At 27.6% G+C, this 14,161-nt stretch overlaps 1 pseudogene; it reads left to right on the top strand.

The window, feature by feature from the left end:
- Window positions 1-5,216: 5,216 nt before the first annotated feature.
- LOC111279538 (cuscuta receptor 1-like) lies at window positions 5,217-11,548 on the top strand (annotated as a pseudogene).
- The last annotated feature ends 2,613 nt before the right edge of the window (window positions 11,549-14,161 follow it).

The following is a 14,161-nucleotide window of genomic DNA, read 5'->3' as shown; positions in this document are numbered from 1 at the left end:
ATATATAATGTAATAGTTTGATCCCACTAACAATCTTAAAAAATTAAAAGCTCTTAATAATATTACGAGTTTTTAATAATTCAATTCCATTGACAATTTTGGAAAATTAAAAAAATATATCTACTTTTATCAAAATACCAAAATTGCTCACTTAAATTTCATAATTATGGAATATTAATTAAGAAAATTGGTAGAAGTTAGTATATAATGTAGTAGTTCAATCACATTTACAATCTTGAAAAATTAAAAACTCTTAATAAATATTTAGTGTTTTTAATAATTTAATTCTGCTAACAATCAATCTTAGAAAATTACAAAAAAAGAATTATTTATTCTTGTCAAAATACAAAAATTTATAACTTAAATTTTCATACACACACACACACACACACAGAGATACACACATATATATCAAAACACTCTTGTCAAAAATGAAAACCTTGTTGCTATGTCTTATCTATAGGATACATGTTTTCAATATAGCATATATATGCAAAAAATTTTCTTCAAAAGGCTTTATTTATTTGCTTGTCTACTATTATGGCTAATGAAATTACACAAATACAAATAACTTTCACATAAAATATCCTTGTTTATTAAGATAGAATATTGTAAAATCATTTTTTAGTGTGAGGATTCTTAAGTTTTTAATTTCAATGTTTGGTTTGGTGAGGAAAATAGAAAAAAAAAAAGGGATGGAAGAAGACATAATGGAAAATGGAAAAAACCAAAACTGTTTTTACTCTTGATTTTTATTTTATTTTATTTTTGAGAAAAGAATTCAAACTCTTATAAGCCAAATGATCAATTGCTATTCTTGATTTTTTGAAGTGTATGCTAGAAAAATGAGGTTATATGTTTATAAAAAAAAAAGAAAATAAGTTTAAATGAATATTATTTTGGCTAAATACAAAAAATCACCAAAAGAAAGTTAAGAATTAAAAGTTAAGAATTAAGATGATGATCAATGATTCTCAAATAATAATGGATAAAATTAATAGGAGGGATTTTAGGAATACTTCTTTTATAAGTAAAAACCATACTTAATGGATGCATGAATTGTTTTTATTTTTCATAACGGTGCCATTGGAAAAAAAAACTTATAATACTACTTTTTCTTTTTTAACTTAAAACTTGTTAAATGTAAAACTATCACCTAAATTTAGTGAAAATACATAAATTTGTTTATTTATTTAATGAAAAAGAATATAATTTAAACATATTTTATTCTTTTAAGATAATTAAAAATATTTTCAAAATTTTTCATGGTTAATTGATTTAGATAATTTCAAAATTATATTTTTTTCACATAGATTTGATAATTGTGAAGCGTTTTCTACAAAAGTTTTATTTTAATTTTTAATGAAAATAATCTGACAGTAAAAGAGGAGGATTAAAATGTTTGATGTAATATTTGAATTTTAAAAAATTTTAATATAATATTTGAATTATAATTTTATTAATAATATGATACATTATTTGTTAATTATGTATTATTATTTAAACTTATGAGATTAAAAATAAATATTAAATTAATTAATAAATTTTTAATTTAAAATTATATTACAAATTTTTTAAATATGAATATTTACTTTTAATATTTTAACTTAAAAATATCATAATAAATGTTTAGCTTAAAAACGTTAAGAACACCAAAACGGAAAACTTCTCCCCCCTGCCCCCAACCTTTTCTCACGGCTCAGTCAGGCACACCAAATAAACGCATCCCTCAAATAATATTTTACCCCCCAAAAATAAATCTCCTCTCTCTTTCGCTCGTCTCCTCAACCGTCTCGATGTTCTCTTTTTTTCTTCTCCTCTTTGAACAACAAAAGTGTTTCAGGTTAGGTATTTTGCCTGTTTATCAATTGGGTTACTTAATGCAACTATGCATGTTCTTTATTTCATTGCAATCGAATATATTACTTAAAAAAAAATGCAAGACCATTCATTTACCCCAATGATCAAAGATTTGTAGGATAAAAGAAAAGTAAATGCATCAACATCATAAGTTGTAATTAATTAAATTGCAAATTGAAGGAAACTTTGGCAAATGCATCTCTGTCTTCTAGATCTCATCAGCTGTAAATTTTACTATATAGTGATAAATTTATATTTTTAACAACAATTTTTACCTTAATTGAAAATGTATTTTACTAGAATATATTCTTCGAAATGACACTTCAAAGAACTAACATCACACTATCTTGAATGTGTTCGAAATGTTATAGAAAAATTATGTAATGAGACAATTAGTATTTTGCGTGTAGAACCAAACAGATGACCTTAATTTCCACAAAACTAAAACTTTCTTCATGCTACAAAGTCAAGGTAGAAACTCTCCAACATCATTAAGTCCATGAATTGAAGTGGCTGTGACGTTTTGACCCAAACGCGTTTCCAATGCAAATATAATACTCTAACATTGCACTTGACTAAATTGCAATTTAAAGGAAATTAATATTGGCGAATCCTACCAAAGTTGTTTTTCTCGTTGTTGATAAATTTCATTATTCTTCAATTCAATATTTGAATGAATTAGTTATTAATATCACACTCTTCCAAACGTAGCCACAACGTTATAAAAAAGTCTACAACAAAACAAGAAATAGTTTCCTTAGCGTGTAAAACAAAACAGAAGAACTTATTTTCCACAAAATTACAAAACTTTGTTGACTCTACAAACTAGAAAGTAGAAACTCATTCTCAAGCAAATTGGAGTTAATTTCACCAATTACTGTCTATCAGGACCACCCAACATCCTTAAATGCACGACCTGAATTGCCATCGACGTTTTTGACCCCAAACACAATTTCGTTCTGACCCCAAACGCGGTTATTACTTTTGTATGAATTGGATTTTTCATGTAGAAAAAGCTAGATGCAAGAATGCATTTGAGAAATCCAAAGATTTTGAACAACTTTGTAAAAAATAAATGGAATGAAGTCTTGTTTATCAGGTCATTTAATTGTAGTATCAAAGAGTTAGTTGGGTGCCAATAAAATTAAGATCCAAGGGAACTATACAATTGGCTAATTCAGTGTCTTTATATGTTGTGCCTTTCAAATTAAACATAGTAATAATTTGTTAATAAGGGAAATAATTATTGAATATAAACATCCTAATCATGTTGTTTGCAAGGGATAGGTAACTGTAGAGATTTATATATATAAATTACAATTATGTGTTATTAATGTATTATGAAGAGAATTTATACATTATATTAACGCTTCAATTGGTTTCCATTTTACTACTTTATCTTTTAAAATTTTAAGCAATTTAATTTCTAACTACCAACATGAATTAAATTTATTATCTTTAAATAGTAAAATAAAGTAGCATGAAGTTTTACGCAATAAAATTTTTTTCCACGAAGAAATATGTAATAGGAAGCCAAATGGATAAGAGTGAAAAGAGTTTTTAACCCAAACTACACTATTTCACGTACAAATCACACTTTTGGCTAATTACAAAATGACAAAATGAAAACCAAAGGATCAAGGGGAGCTCGAGCCGATTAGTCCGTTTTGATTAAATCTATTATCAAAATTATATTGAACCAAAAATAAATTTTTTTTTTAAACAAAAGTTAAATTTCCATTTAGATTCAAATAAAATAATCTTTAAAAAATATTTTTTTGAGAAATAGTACATTAAAATTTTAAGCAAACTCGACTTAAAATATGCATTTAAAAATTTTATCATTTCAAAATATTAACTAATTTAAGGATAACATTATTAATTAAAGATGAAATAGTTAATTTAATAAATTATCAAAGACATATATGTCCATTATTTGCACTTTTAAAGTTTGTCGTTTTTAATATAGTATAGATAAATATATATATATATATAATAAAATCTTATAAAAGCAAATAACCTTGTAATTTACTCTTACTTTAGCTGTTACTCCTAACATTTTCTTGCTGAGATTTAAAATTGAGACTTTAAAGTTAAACATGTTGCCTTTGAGCCGGCATCATATATATTGAGAATATATATATATTTAATGTCATGAGGTAAATTAGATGATACAATCTCATTAATAAATAAGTTTTTAAAATAATATTAATTTTTATATATTTATTTTAAAAGTTGATATTTACTTATTAATGAATTAACATCATTTTGATTTATTTATAGTGTATATAATATATATTGCTAATACATCAAATATAAACCCAAAATAAATTATATATAATTAAATGAAAGAATTTGATGAAACCAACAAGAGCATAAAAGTAAATTTGCAAAATTTTATTATGGTAGAAATAATATCATTGTTCATTTCTCAAGCAATTTTTTGAGCACGTTATAAATTTGAGTTTACAAAAAAATCTGAAAAGAAAAAGAAAAACTCATAATCATAAACAAATCAAAATATTTTATATTCATACTTTAAGAATCTAAGTACACACACACACACGTATGAAGGCAATGTCAATTTCAAGGTTGACGCCATTGTCAATGTTTGATGTTGACCGGAACTTGCAATAAGATTTTCTTCTTTCCACTAAGAAATAGTATGTAATAGCACTTTTTTTTTCTCTCATTGATTTTCTTTTATCAAATTAACTCAATTCTAACCATTAATTTTGAAAATATAATGTAATAATAAATTTTCAAAAATATATAACTTGAAAACTGTGGAATTCAAAATTTCTAGTCTTAGTTTTTAAAAATTTATGGCATTCTAATCTGTTGAAAAATAATAGTTAAAGTTAAGTTCATTTAATAAAAAAAGGTCATTAAAAACAAATAAATTGAAATGGATATAGTATTAACCATTGAAAAAAATTTGAAATTGTACTAAGGATTAATATTGAATTTTGTCCTTATAATTTAATTTGTTGAATATTTTCATTTTACTTTTAATTTCGGAGACTTTTTAACAAAAACTAAAGAAATTGGAATATTTCAAGAAATAATTTATTTACGCAAATGACAAATCTCTCAATACACTGTAAACTAATGTTGATTTTGAATAAAAATTAATGAAATTGAAATATTTAGCGAAATATTCTATCAGTATGAAAATAACAAATTTTCATCAATTTCATCGCTTTGCATTCAAAAGCCATTTTATAGGGATGGCTATTATTGCCTAACTCCTTGATTGTCTATAAATATTAAGCTCAATGCAAGGGTTATTATTATATATTTAGAAGTCGCAGTTGAGGGAGAATGGAAAATATAGAGATATAACAGAGAAAGAGATGATGGATCCCAAATGGTTGTGGTTGAGTGTGTTGTTATTGTTGTTGGAAGGATGCAGATGGTGTAGTACTGATGCTTGTTGGGAGGATGAGAGGATTGCTCTTTTGCAACTCAAACCTTTATTCAATTCTCATAATTATCTGAACAGCTGGGCGGAGGAGGTCACGGATTCAGACTGCTGCCAATGGGAAGGGGTCGAGTGCAACACCTCCTCCTCCTCCTCCAGGCGATTCATAGGACTCTCTCTTAATTACACAAGAAGGTTCAATGACCAACGCTGGTATCTCGATGCCTCTTTGTTTCTTCCTTTCAAGGAATTGAAGCGTCTTTATTTGCCACAAAATAACATTGCTGGTTTTGTTGAAAATGAAGGTCCCTTTTGCCTTTTAATCTTTAATTATTCCATTGTTAATTTGCAATATGAAAATTCATTCATCAGTTTTTCATTTTTACAATTTCATATTTATTTCTATTTTTGTTTTATTGATGAAAAGCCAATAAATCCTTATTATATATTTAAAAGAACTCTCTTACAGGTTTTGCAAAACTAAATTTGGAGATCCTTGACTTAAGTTACAATTACCTCAATGATACAATTTTATTATCTTTGAGTCAGCTTTCATCTCTCACGGATTTAAATCTAGCAGGAAACTTGTTCACTGGATCAAATCATGCAAATGGTAAAGTTAAAATTAATCTATTAATGATTATGAATGGTATACAGTAATTAAAATATTAATCTATCTTCATTACAGGTTTCCAATGGCTTTCAAGACTTAGTAATTTGGAAACTCTTGATTTAGGGGACAACTCTTTGAAAAATAACATATTGTTTCATATGAATCGTTCTTTATCTTTAAAGACTTTAAGTTTGAGTGAAATTCACTTGGAAGGAATCGTTCATTTTCACGGTAAACTCGTTTTACTTTTTATTTATGTTAAAGTTAATTGTTGTTTCAAGAAAAGCTCTTGCATATCATTTGATTTTATTTATAATATAATTAATTACTCATTGAGGTTGTATAGAATTGCATAATTTGACAAATTTGAAGAACTTGGATTTAAGCGCCAATAGAATTGAAAGCTTTCAACCACTAAAGCAAGGTATATATATTTCAATCCATTCAACTAAGTTTTTAATTAAGTGATCAACATATAAAGTTTCTCATTGACAGTAATATATAATAGAAATATTCTTCTACAGGAAAGGAGATACAATTGAAGATGACCAATTTGGAGGTTCTTAATTTAAATAATAATCTCTTCAAGAACGACACTTTTGCATTCCTTTTTGGCCTTCCAAATCTAAAGTCCTTGTATATGTGGGGGAACCAATTGCAAGGCTTAATAGATATTAAAGGTAAAGCTATTATAGCCTTTTTTTTTTTTTTAATTCTTTTTAGAACCCTTAAACTCATCAAATGGGTACAATCACTTTTCACATTTGGGATTTTTCCTCTTCGCTTAAAGTGTTTGATTTGCTTTGCCTTTTATTTCCTTATAAAGCCATTAAAAAATATTCATGGCAAACTTGATTTACCTTTCTTTTACGCTAAAATCAATTGTAGTTTTAGGAAAAGATGTTACATATCATTTGCTTTTATACGAAATATTTATTATTTATTGGCATTGAATAGGATTGACTAATTTGGCAAATTTGAAAAACTTGGATTTAAGCTACAATACAATTGAAAGCTTCCGACCATCAAAGCAAGGTATAAATTATATTGTAATTCATTCAACTAAGTTCTTAATTATATAATCAGTGCATAAAATTTTCCATTGACAATAGCATATAATAGAATTTTATATTCTTGTACAGGAAATGAAACACAACTGAGGTTGACTAATTTAGAAGAACTTGATTTGAGAGAAAATCTCTTTAGGAACAGCATATTTTCTTTCCTTCAGGGGCTTTCAAGTTTAAAGTCCTTAGATATGAGGTGGAACCAATTGCAAGGCTCAATAGATATTAAAGGTAAAGCTAGTACAGCCCTTTAGCTCATCAAGTCCGTACAATCTCATATCACATTTGGAGATTTTCCTCTTCACTTAAAGCTTTAGATTTGTTTTGCCATTTGTTTCGTTATAAAGTCATTAAAAATATTCAGCAAAAGATTATCTGAATAACCAGGCTGACATAATGATTACTTGAATTGAACTGGGACATAGAATTGAATAACTTGATGAATTTGAAGATGTTGGATTTAAGCAACAACAACATTGAAAGCCTTCAATCCTTCCAAGGTATGCGCTTATATTTGCTCAATTAGTTAAGTTTTTACATATAATTAAATAATAAGTAAATAATTTTAGTGATGAAATTATATAAATCTTATGTAGATAGTGGGAGACAGCTGAACTTGACCCATTTAGAAGAACTTAATTTGAGTAATAATCTCATTAATGATAACATATTTGCATCCCTTAGCGGGCTTTCAAATTTGAAGTTTTTGGATGCAAGTTACAATCAGTTAAAAGGATCACTAGATATGAAAGGTAAAAGTACTTTTTCTGAATTTGTTAACAAAAATCCTAATTTGTGTTTCAAGACGATATAACAAACAAGTTCATTAGTTTCTTTTCTTTAATTATGAAATTATGTAAATTACCTATAGATACTGGGAGACAGCTGAAATTAACCAATTTCAAAGAACTTGATTAAGTTATAACCTCATTAATTATTACTTTCAGCAAAAATTTCAACTCTGTTACAAATACTTAAAAATACATACTTCAAATTTTTGGATGATTTAATGAACTTTATCTATTACTTTTATTTTCCTAGACTTAGGTGTTTTTATCAACTTGGAGGAACTGGATATGAGCTTTAATGATCTCAATGAATTTGTGGCCTGTAAAGGTATGGATTTAATAACTTTTCTATTTTTAATTCTGAGGTTTATAATGATGTATATGTTTTAACGATTAACAAATTTAGCATATTAAAAATTAATGATCAATTGTTTGAAAGAAAAAATTAATTATTTATTATATACTTTTTACTACAATACTGCAATTCTCCAATCACAACAAAAAATTATTTAGGTATCCACCACTTATAAGTGTGATCTCTACATAAAATTTTATTGGAACCCACATAATTCTAAACTATGATTAGTTAATTATACTAAAATAATTATAGGTAAAATGCTCTCATTAAATACTCATTTTTTAAAGGAAGAAATTAATTATTCATTTGATTATTGATCACAAAATGATATGTATTTCCATTAGATAATTGCTTTCTTTAAGAAGTGTTGCAGCTGCATATCAAATATTTCCCTTTTTGTTTGTATTAGCTTGTTGTGTTTTAAAGTTGCATTTGTTTGCATTTTGTCATTCTGTTATTTTTATTCCCCTTTAAAAATTTTTGCTTTTCCATGTTACCATTTTGTTTGATTTTCATCTTCTTGATTGTTTCATATATTAAAATTTATATTAAAAATTGTTAATGTTTTGATGTTCTTCTCTATTAAAAATTTATCTTGCATAAATCTTAGATATATAATCTTATTTACAAAAATATAAAATTATATTTGTTTATCTTTTTCACTCACAGAATATAAGAATTTGAGTTAAAAGTTCTCCGACTAGACGAGGTTTTCACCAATGGAAGCATTCCACTACTAATAAAATTAGTAGAGGCATTCTCATCAGTTAAGATCTTTTATCTATACGGGAATTACTTAAACAAGACTATAGCTACTCAAAGTCAAGGTAAGTCATTAATTTATTCCAAAAAGACTAAAAATTAGTAGATTTTTGTTGACTAACATCTAATAATACCTCCTATGCTATGATTACTCAGAATTGCATGTGTGGAGCAATGTAGAGGAAATATTTCTAGACTTTTCTTATCTTAACAACAACATTTTGCAAAGCATTGGAGTATTCACTTCTCTTAAAACTTTGTATTTAGTTAGCTGTGGACTTATTGGTTCCTTACCGAATTGAGGTAAATTAAAGCTCCATAATTTCTCCAACATAACTTATTAAATACATCTCTTTCCAATAATCCTTTATTCTATTTCTTTTATCTAATATCTCCTATATATTCTATTTTGGAAATTAAATTTTCTTCCATGAATTATAAAATTTTCAGGTTGGTGTGATTTAAGAAACCTTGAAGAGTTGGATATCAATAGGAATGCACTTGAGGGGATACTTCCTTATTATTTGGGTAACTTGATAGCTCTTCGTCTATTAGATATCTCCTACAATCGATTTATTGGAAATTTGACTCCTTTAGCAAATCTTTCATCAGTTAGATTCATCTCCCTTTCAACAAATCGCTTTCAAATTTTAATGTCATTCTTCTCACTTGCAAACCTTCCAAACTCAAGATTCTCTTAGGTGATGGAAACAAAATGATAATGGAACCTAATTCCCTTCATGCTTCAATTCCAAAGTTCCAACTAAATATCATCAGTTTGTCAAAGTGTACAACAGATAAAGGACTTAGTCTACAACCTCCTAAGTTCCTTTATTACCAATATGACTAGAGATATGTTGATCTTTCCTATAACAATTAGTGGAGCAATCCCATTATGGTTGTTAGAAAACAACAAAAAATTAGAAGATCTCCTCTTGTTGGGTAATTCTTTCACTGGTCCTCTCTTGTTACCACAGTTTCTTAATCCTAATATGTCTTCAGTTGACATATCTAATAACAAATTACATGGTCAAATTCCAACAAATATATGTGCAACTTTTCCAAATTTGGAATTATTATTCTTATCTAAGAATGCCATTGAAGGTAATATCCCTCCTTGTTTAAGTGGCATGAACACTTTATCAGTTTTAGACCTATCGGACAATCATTTGTCTGGAAGAATACCAAAAGAGTTGATCATGAGAAGCTCATTAGGTATTCTTGGGCTATCAAACAACAACCTAAGTGGAAAGATTGTTCCTATGATGTTCAACACAAGCAAGTTGTCATATTTGTATTTGGACGGTAATAATTTTGCTGGAGAGATTCCTGATATTGATATCACGACTACTGATTTTTCATATTCATCACTAGAGGACATTGATCTTAGTAATAACAATTTGAATGGAAAACTCCCAAGATGGATAGGGAATGTATCGTATTTAAAGAGACTGGGGTTGGCCAACAATCATTTCGAAGGTTCTATTCCAACAGAATTGTGCAACTTGTATGAGCTTGAATTTTTAGAGCTTTCTCAAAACAATTTATCTGGCTCTATTCCATCTTGTTTGAATCTACCATCCATAAGACATGTTCACCTAGATGGGAACAAACTAAGCAGTCCATTGACACTTGCTTTTAACAGCTCTTCATTAGTGACATTGGATCTTAAAAGTAACAATCTGACCGATTATATTCCAGAATGGATTGGCACACTTTCTACTTTAAGTGTCCTTCTTTTGAAAGATAATCATCTAGATGGTGAAATTCCAGTAAAAAAATTATGCAAGTTGTATTCATTGAGCATCATAGATCTTTCTGAAAATATGTTTTCTGGTCTTATTCCTTCTTGTTTGGGTAATTTAACTCTAGCAATGAAACATGAGAAGTCTTTGACAAATATTTTTGATATATAGCAACTATACAAAAGGATGCATCAACATACATTGGGATGACAAAAATGGAATATGGAGTATCGCGTCATTATCCCACCAGCCACATGGAAGAATGGATAGAGTTTACAACAAAAACTGTGTCTTACTCGTACGGCGGTGACATTCTTGAGTACATGTCTGGGATTGATTTATCTTGCAATAGGTTAACTGGGCAAATCCCACTCGAACTAGGAAAGTTGAGTGAAATCCATTCATTAAACTTATCACATAATAGCTTGATCAGAGTTATACCCTCATCATTTTCACAACTAAAGCAAATTGAGAGTTTGGACCTTTCTTACGACAACTTGAGTGGTAGAATCCCAGTACAGCTGATTGAATTGCACTTTCTAGAGGTTTTCAGCGTGGCACACAACAACTTGTCAGGTAGTATTCCAGAACCAAAAGCTCAGTTTGGGACTTTTGATGAAAATAGTTACGAGGGAAACCCTTTTCTCTGTGGACCTTTATTGCATAAAGTTGCACTAATATTGAACCACCATCAACAGAAACAACTACATCAGATGATGAAGAAGAAGGCAGTTTTATGGACACATATGCTTTTTGTGTGAGCTTTCTGGTTTCATATGTAGTTGTTTTATTGGGAATTTTTGTTGTTCTATACATAAATCCATATTGGTGACAAGCATGGTTTTCTTTCATTCAAAGTTGCATCATTACCTGTCGCTACTCAGTTGTGGGCAATTTTCTTGAGTTACACATCTTCAAAAGATATATTTAGGTGCCATCGGAGCTCTTATGATTTGCCTTTCATTTGAATAGGGTGAAGATTTGGTTAAAGTTTATTCCTGTTGTCAAAAGAAAGTTTGGTGATTTGATTTTTTAAATGAGGAATTTCTTTTAGCTGTGTATTCTGTTAAGATGGTTGTGTGGATTTTTGTTGGTCAAATTATTTAGAGAGTACTTTGATGATTTTGAATTTTCAGCAGAGCTTTTTATCTTTGTCAGAACTCAAAGTTTGATTTTTGTATTTGTTTTGTTTTGAAGGAAGCTTGTAGTGTTGTGGCTTGTTGATTTTATGTTTGTATACAAATAGTTAATTCTCTATTCTTCATCTTATCCAAGTTATTATTAGTATCTTTTCCAAGTTATCTTTCAAACTGGCAAATTTTTTTCTCGTTACTTTTGAATTAATTTTGGGTTTCTAGCGAATGATTTTTGGCATAGATTGTAATAGAGGCAAAGATTGCTAGTTGTGGCATACCAAGAAAATTTTTAAAGTTCAATTAATCGGATTCATTTGTTTTAACCAGACTTAAAGTTGTTTTTAAATTTTTTATGCTTAAAAAATTGGATATTAAACAAAAATAATACTTGTAGTATTAGTACGAATTTGAATTTTAAATGACATACATCACAGTAAGTCAATAATTAAGAATATATCGAATTTTTAAAAGAAATTCTATCATATTGAAATAATATGGAATAGTCAATAATGTGTTTTTTTTTTTTTTTGCTCGATGAATTTATTTATCAATTTCTCATTTCTTGCTTTTTTATAAAGGTTATATTTTTATTTAAAATTACTTAATATTAATTTTTTGTCTTTCTGAAATTAGTATTAGTTGATAAAATGGGCTAAACAAGCATTTATCGTTGAAAAATTCATTTTGATCGGTGACGGGTAGGCATTGGGGTAGTAGCGGTGGATGCTGGGTGGTCTAGGTTTAGGCAGGTGATTCGGCTAACGTTTGGTGGTGTTTTAGAGCTGATGGTGGATTTGGGTTTGTGAGTTGGTTATGGGTAAACCACGGAGAGGTGTTGGGTTGTTGGATGAAGTGTTGGTTGGATTGGCAGTATAATTAATTAATGAAATAAAATAAAATAAAAATAAATGAAAAAATGAAAAAAGTAGTTTTGAGCTTAAAAGATTTCATTGGGCTTGGGTCATCAAACCCAAATACCTTGGAAAATGGATTTTAAGCCCAAATCACTTAAATAAAATTAAGAATTGGATTGATTTACAATTTTACCCATTTGATCGCCGAACCAAACTCATCAGACCTAACAAGACAGCAATCGACTGTAATAATCAAACGGACCTGAATCTAGTGAAGTCGAGCGAGATCGAAATTGTTTAAAAATTTGTTTTGATTCAGTCTTAAGATTAATCTGAAAAAATTTAATCTATACCTTACTACTAAGGATCCCGAGCATTAACTTGACATTTGTAAATTGAATTAATTTAATTTAATGACATTTGTCCTCAAAAAAATATATTCCACTGAATTTGTAATGGTTCATGGGCACAAATTAAACTTAAGAAAAATGTTTAAGTTATTGATATTCACTAAACTACAACTAAAAAAATCATAAAACAAAAATAATTATTCAAATAAATACATATCAATTACGAAAATTATGTAGTGGAGCTTAAGAACTTTAAAGAGATAGAAAGACACTGAACTTAATAATGTGTGTGATCTCTGAGGTGGTGGTGGGATTGCAGCCATGAGGTATCGATTGCTAACCATGGCTATAGTCAGGGGCGTAGACATAAATATATATATATATATATAAATAAATAAAATATATTCATAGAATTGTTTGGCTTTTTTTCTACATTGATCCCACTAAATTTAAATAAAAATAAAAATAACTAAAAAATAAAATTTTATCTATTTTTATATAACAAAATAGAAGTAAAATGACTAAAAAAGTCAAATCTATTATACTATAATAGTTGTCCAATTGTATACATGGATACGCTCAAACAATTATATATAGAGATTAGCAATTATAAAATAATGTTATTCAATTTTTTTCTAATAATAATGTCATAAAATACATCTAAATTTATCATTCATATTTTAGATTTGGGGAAAGGAGATTAGGTTGGGTTAAATTAATGTTAGAGGGGTTTATCATTTATAATTTTTTTAAAAATATAATCAATTTATATAGTGTTGAATTATATAAAATATGCTAATAATCTTGTAGTCATTTGGTACTTAATAAAACATTAAACTCTTAATTTCTATGAGCATAATTTAATGCCTGACACATTCAAATATCAAGAAAATAAGAGTTTAAATTTATATTATAATGATCGTTTATAAGTATTATACACTTACCAACATCAAATGAATATTGATTTTAAAATTTGACACTAATTAACTTATTTAAAAATAATTAATTAAAATAAAATTTAAAAAATTAGGGAAAGCTAATTCATTTTCTCACATCTTCATCTAAAAAGGTTGATAAAAACCAAAGATAAAAAGTTAATCACTTATATCTAGAAAAAAATTCCCAATGAAGATTTGATTCCATTCCCTTTTGTTCTTTGCTTATAGATGGCTGTAACTTCTAACACAAAAAATGATAAATATTG

This window comes from Durio zibethinus, chromosome 27, assembly GCF_047325235.1.
Source record: "Durio zibethinus cultivar Kanyao isolate XHJ-2024 chromosome 27, ASM4732523v1, whole genome shotgun sequence".
Lineage (NCBI taxonomy): Eukaryota > Viridiplantae > Streptophyta > Magnoliopsida > Malvales > Malvaceae > Durio > Durio zibethinus.
This window is presented reverse-complemented; position numbering and strand designations above follow the sequence as displayed.